Source organism: Nelumbo nucifera, chromosome 3 (genome assembly GCF_055504915.1).
Source record: "Nelumbo nucifera cultivar China Antique chromosome 3, China Antique-T2T, whole genome shotgun sequence".
Classification (NCBI taxonomy): domain Eukaryota; kingdom Viridiplantae; phylum Streptophyta; class Magnoliopsida; order Proteales; family Nelumbonaceae; genus Nelumbo; species Nelumbo nucifera.
In genome coordinates this window covers 25,793,107-25,799,106 of record NC_142651.1, presented here as the reverse complement: position 1 = coordinate 25,799,106, position 6,000 = coordinate 25,793,107, and the positions used below count along the sequence as shown (strand labels likewise).

The following is a 6,000-nucleotide window of genomic DNA, read 5'->3' as shown; positions in this document are numbered from 1 at the left end:
GTTTTCGCATAACAGTATAGTTTACACAACGTTGGGTATTATGATTCTCATCTTCTAATTTCCAATTTTATCCCTACCTCTTCATCTTCTGATCTTTTAGACCCAATCCAACATTTCCTGCACGTGCTCACACGTGATGTGGAAGTGAAGTGGAACCAGCCACCAGCCACCAGCCACCAGCCACCAGCCACCAGCGCTTTCGCTGTCTTCACTCTTCAACGGGGACCCCACGCTCTTCTCTCAGTTCTCACTTGGTCGGTCAAAAACCATTAAAATTAGTTCCGATCTGATGGCTGTGTTTCTTCATTTAGTGATAAAAGAAAATACACAAGCGTCTATTAGAAATCCGAAGATTCGGAACGATTATTCGTATTCCAGTTTCCAAACAATGACATACGTGCACAGGTCAGATATAGCTCAGCGGCGATTGAACCTTCCTACTTGCGTCCTGCCTTCTGAGTTCTGGCCTCTCCCCCAGTTGACTGAAAACTGAAAAACCGAAGAGAAGAAATTTTTATTTTTTCTCGTCGCTCACATAGACCACCCGATTGGAATTGTCCAACACAGAAACAGTTATTTAGACCGTTAATCTTCTCCATTCCCGTTTACCGAGGAGCTTCTGTTGACGATCTTCTCCCTCCGGTCTCATAGTCTCGCCTTCCCTGGTACGTTCAATTTTGATTTTTGAACGTCGTGGGGTGACTCTTCTTCCTTCGTGGTCGTTGCTGTGGTTGAGCCATCTAATCTGCCGCCCTTTTTTTCTTGTTTGTTTCTTCCAATTTTTTAACCAGAGAGAATTGTCTACGAGTGGATTATCTCTATCTCGGTTCAGTATATAAACAGCTATCCTTCATCCAATCTCGCTACTTCTCAGAGAGGAACCCACAATCCAGTTTATCTTTGGTAAAGCAGGGTTTGGGCTTTAGCTTTAGCCAGACGTTGACAGTCAACCATGGGAGGCGGAACCGGAGCTGATTCCGATAACACTTCCGCCGCTCCTCCTCCTGCCTCTGCCGCCGCTGACGGTGGAGACGTCCAAATCAGGCAGAGCCGAAGACTGCCCGACTTCTTGCAGTCTGTCAACTTGAAGTATGTCAAACTAGGGTACCATTACTTGGTGAGTCACCTCTTGACTCTGTGCCTCATCCCTCTCATGGCGATGATCATAGTTCAGGCTGGGCAGATGAACCCCGAGGATGCTCGTCAGCTGTGGCTCCACCTCCAATACAATCTTGTTAGCGTCATCGTCTGCTCGGCTTTTCTTGTCTTCGGGTCTACCCTCTACGTCATGACCCGCCCGCGCCCCGTTTACCTCGTCGATTACGCTTGTTACCGACCGCCATCTCATTTCCAGGTCCGGCCTCAGAAGTTTATGGAGCATTCCAGGCTCATCGGCGACTTCGACGAGGCCTCGCTCGAGTTCCAGCGCAAGATCCTCGAGCGCTCCGGTCTCGGCGATGAGACTTACCTCCCCGAAGCGATGCATTGCCTGCCACCGCGTCCGTCAATGGCTGCAGCCCGGGAGGAGGCCGAGCAGGTCATGTTTGGTGCTCTGGATACCCTGTTTGCTAACACCTCTGTGAAGCCCAAGGATATTGGTATTCTTGTTGTTAATTGCAGTCTATTCAATCCCACCCCTTCGCTTTCTGCTATGATTATTAACAAGTACAAGTTGAGGGGGAATATCAGGAGCTTTAATTTGGGTGGGATGGGTTGCAGTGCCGGCGTGATTGCCGTCGACCTTGCCAAGGACATGCTTCAGGTTCACGGCAACACTTATGCGGTTGTCGTCAGTACTGAGAACATTACCCAGAACTGGTATTTTGGGAACAAGAAGTCGATGCTGATACCCAATTGCCTGTTCAGAGTTGGTGGCGCCGCCGTTTTGCTGTCCAACAAGTCCGCCGATAGGCGCCGTGCCAAGTACAAATTGGTTCATGTCGTGAGGACTCACCGTGGGGCTGATGATAAGGCATTCCGTTGTGTTTATCAGGAAGAGGATGACGCCGGTAAAGTTGGTGTCTCCCTGTCCAAGGACCTCATGGCCATTGCTGGAGGAGCCCTTAAGATCAATATCACCACCCTCGGTCCGCTTGTTCTCCCAATTAGCGAGCAGCTTCTCTTTTTCGCGACCCTGGTGGTGAAGAAGCTGTTCAATTCAAAGGTCAAACCTTACATTCCGGACTTTAAGCTTGCTTTCGAACATTTCTGCATCCATGCCGGAGGCAGGGCTGTGATTGATGAATTGGAGAAGAACCTGCATCTGATGCCAGTACATGTCGAGGCTTCTCGGATGAGTCTCCACCGTTTCGGCAATACATCATCGAGCTCCATATGGTACGAGTTGGCCTACACTGAGGCCAAGGGGAGAATGCGCAAGGGCAATCGCGTCTGGCAGATTGCGTTTGGAAGTGGTTTCAAGTGTAACAGTGCTGTCTGGGAATCACTTCGGCATGTGAAGCCATCTCCTAAGAACCCCTGGGAAGATTGCATTGATAGGTACCCTGTGAAGACAGTTTCTTAGTCTTCTGGTTCAGGAGATTAGTTAGCTGTGTCCCAGCAAATCATCTTGTTTGGTCTGTCTTGCCATTTGATTCATCAGGTCCTTTCTCTGGTCTTTGATCTTGAAAGCCATAATGTTGATTTCTTTTCATTTTCTTTAATTTATGTATGGTTGGGGTATTCTGAATTAATGTACAATAACATTTTAGGAGTTTTCGAGTTTCACCATTGTGATGGTATAATGTGAAGAATCAAGAATGCATTGCTCAATGCCTTATTCTGAAATTCCTCTTTGATATGCTTGGCCATGGCAGAAGATCTTCAGAAACTATTTATAGAGATAGTTTATTGTATATGTGCAGAAAGTGGTTAGAACTTTGGTTTTCCTTAGAATTAATTTAAGTTATTTGATCATAATATTTTTAGTGGCACATTTTATCATAATTTGATACTGATAAAAATTTTATGTCAGTAAAGACTTCGCTGTCATGAAATAACTTTGCTCATATTTCTGCCAGCCTCTCTTCACATAGATGTGGTATAGCATGCTTTTCATGTGACAAGGATGCATTTGTTAAGTTATGAAGACATGATTTCTTTGGTAAATTGATAGACTGAAACCTGTGGATGTAAAGTTCAATTACTTTGTTCAATATAGTGTTTTACAATCATTTCAGTAAACAACCCCCTGTAGAGTTCAGTTGTAATTATTACACTGGATTATTGGCATCTTGTTGTTGCTTGCCTTGAGTTAGTCCGTGTTAGATTTTATTTTCTTCATACATCCTAAGGGAAACATCTATGTTGTCTTTGGAAATAAGAGTCCAATATAGGTGGTGTCCAAGGTCAGCTAATCACTTAGGTGATAGTTTGGAAAAGTGAGGGGTATTTAAAATCAAATGTACTGTGGTATAATTCCAAGTAAAAGAAATGTGTAAAGGGAGGGGTTAGAAAAGGGTGCATAGACCCTAAGAGTTGTATTCAGATTTTCTTTTTTTGTTTCAAAGAAATAAAACTATGTTTTATTGATAAAAAGGTATGTATGTGGTTTATATCTTTCTTTTCATGTTCTTCTATTGTGGATGCTTCCTATCTAATTCCTAGTCATCCAAGTGCTCATAACTTGACAATGGATATGGCTTTAAATGGAACAGAATGGCAAAGCAGGGTTCATGTAGACTACCCCATATGGGGGGTAAGGCTTGATGATTAGTGCAGGCTGTGCAGCTACAGCTGCCTACAAAATAATTATCTAAAATTGTAAGAGAAACTAGGAGTGAATAAGCTAAAAGTGGTAAGCACAGCCCTTTTGGTAAGTGGTTTTAGAAATTTAACTCCTGAGAAGATTGCTTATGGAAGCAGGTTAACTATGGAAGAAGGAATCTTAACTGGAATCCAGGTTGTGTTTTCAGAATCTTATATGTGTGGTGCGTGAAGAGGAAACAAAAAATCTTGCTCAGGTTTTATGGAAGGCATCAAATAAAGTATTGGGGGATGGGTCAAATGTGAGGTTCTGGACCTTCTGGTCTGGATGTTTGGTGTGAAGAGAGACAACTGAAGGATTTTATTCTACAGCTGTACAGCATTGCCCTTGGTAAGGAGTTGATGATGGATAACCATGAAATCCATAATGATGTATTAGTATTGCAGCCTCATTTGAGAAGACATCCGAATGATTGGGAGATGACAGTTGCAATGGAACTATTGCTGAAAATACAAAACGTGATTCCCAACCCAAACCTAGAGCTAGAGGATATGAGACTATGGAGGTAGGAGAAGTCTGGTTCCTCCACAGCAAGATCTTTTCACAAAAAGCTAAAAAGGGCAGCCCAGTGCACAAGGTTCTCGCCAATGCATGGACTGGGGAGGGACAGATGTACACAGCCTTACCCCTGCACATACAGAGAGGCTGTTTCCAAGGTTTGAACCCTTGGAAACAGCTTTTCAATCTTTTCACAAAAAGCTAGTGACTACAAATACCACCAGCTTTCAATCTTCCAAAATATGGTTCTCTGCACCTCCCTCAAAGGTGGCTTTCCTTTTATGGTTAGCTGCATTAAATAGATGCCTGACAAGGGACTGTGTACAGATAAGAGGTGTGTGGTGAACTGCATGCGTGTTGTGTAGTCAGTTAACCATGTCTTCTTGCATTGTAGTTTCACAGGGTATCTCTGGACCTGGGTGAGAAGCATATTTGGTGTTGCAGGTTGCAAAGATCAAAATATTGATACACCTTATACCCACAAGTAGGTATTGCAGTAATCGATATGGGTGATACTCCTTCTTTATTTATTTTTTCTTTTTTTATTTTATTTTATAGGTATTAGAGGGATTCTGTTAAAGTCCCCAAACCTTTTCTGTATCGGTGTATCCATGTGTTTCAGGATCCACTGGTATGGGGTGTATTGTATTGATTTTTTTATTCTTGGCAGGCTGTTGTCTGCTGGTATGGGAATAACTTATACTTTATTTTTTTTTGTGTAGGAAAATCTATTTGGATAATTGGTAAAGGACAAATAGTCTAACAGCAGTCATTTATGGAAAAAAAAGGCAAATATTAGGTCTGTATCTAGCCCACCCCTCCCAAGACCCCAGATAACTGAGACCAACATTGGGTAATGGCCTTTTTTAATGGTAAGGGACAAATAGGGCATTTACTATTTCTGTTTATCCTCAGGTACACATGGATGCAATGTATATACTCTACAGTTTTTTTGTTTTTTAAATGAATACAAAAAAAAATGTTATTATCATCATCATCCAAGCCTTATCCCAACTATGTGGGGGCAGTTACATGAATCCTGTTTCGCTAGATGCTAGTCCGTTCTATTTAATGCCATATCCATTGTTAAATTATTGGCACTTAATCTTTTCTTATTACTTCTACCCATGTCCTTTTTGGTCTATCCCTTGCCCTTTTAGCCCCTTCAACTTGTAATAAATCAATTCTTCTTATGGCTGCTATTGATGGTCTTCTAACTTCTTTGCACATGACCAAACCATCTTAGTCAATTTTCTCTCATTTTATCACCTATTAGAGCTACTCCTAAGTTTCTATGAATGACTTCATGCTGATCCTATCCATTCTAGTTTTCCCACTCCTCCATCTCGGTGTATGCATTTTTTCGACATTCATTTTATGGACATGTTTCTTCTTGATTGCTCAACACTATGTTCCACACAAAATAGCTTGCCTTACAACTGTTTTATAAGAGGAATCTAAGTAGTATTCACTTATCACATAAAACTCCAAATGCACCCTTCCATTTTGCCCATCATGTTCTAATTCTATGGGCAGGCGGCATCCTCCTCAATTTCTCCCTTGTTACGAATTTATCAAACCAAAGTACCAAAAAAGGTCACATTGAGTCATCTCTTGGTCTCCAATCCCAAGTGTACCCTGATTTGCACTCCCATTGTTATTAAATTTATGCCATATATTCTGTTTTAGTCCTACTTTAAAACCTCTAGTTTCTAAGGCATTTGTCCATAAACTTA

At 42.2% G+C, this 6,000-nt stretch overlaps 1 pseudogene across 1 annotated transcript; it reads left to right on the top strand.

Moving 5' to 3' along the window:
• Positions 1-439: 439 nt before the first annotated feature.
• Positions 440-2,787, top strand: LOC104595997 (3-ketoacyl-CoA synthase 4 pseudogene; annotated as a pseudogene). Its single transcript, XR_016083873.1, has 2 exons — positions 440-665; positions 792-2,787. The product of XR_016083873.1 is annotated as a 3-ketoacyl-CoA synthase 4 pseudogene (transcript).
• Positions 2,788-6,000: the final 3,213 nt, after the last annotated feature.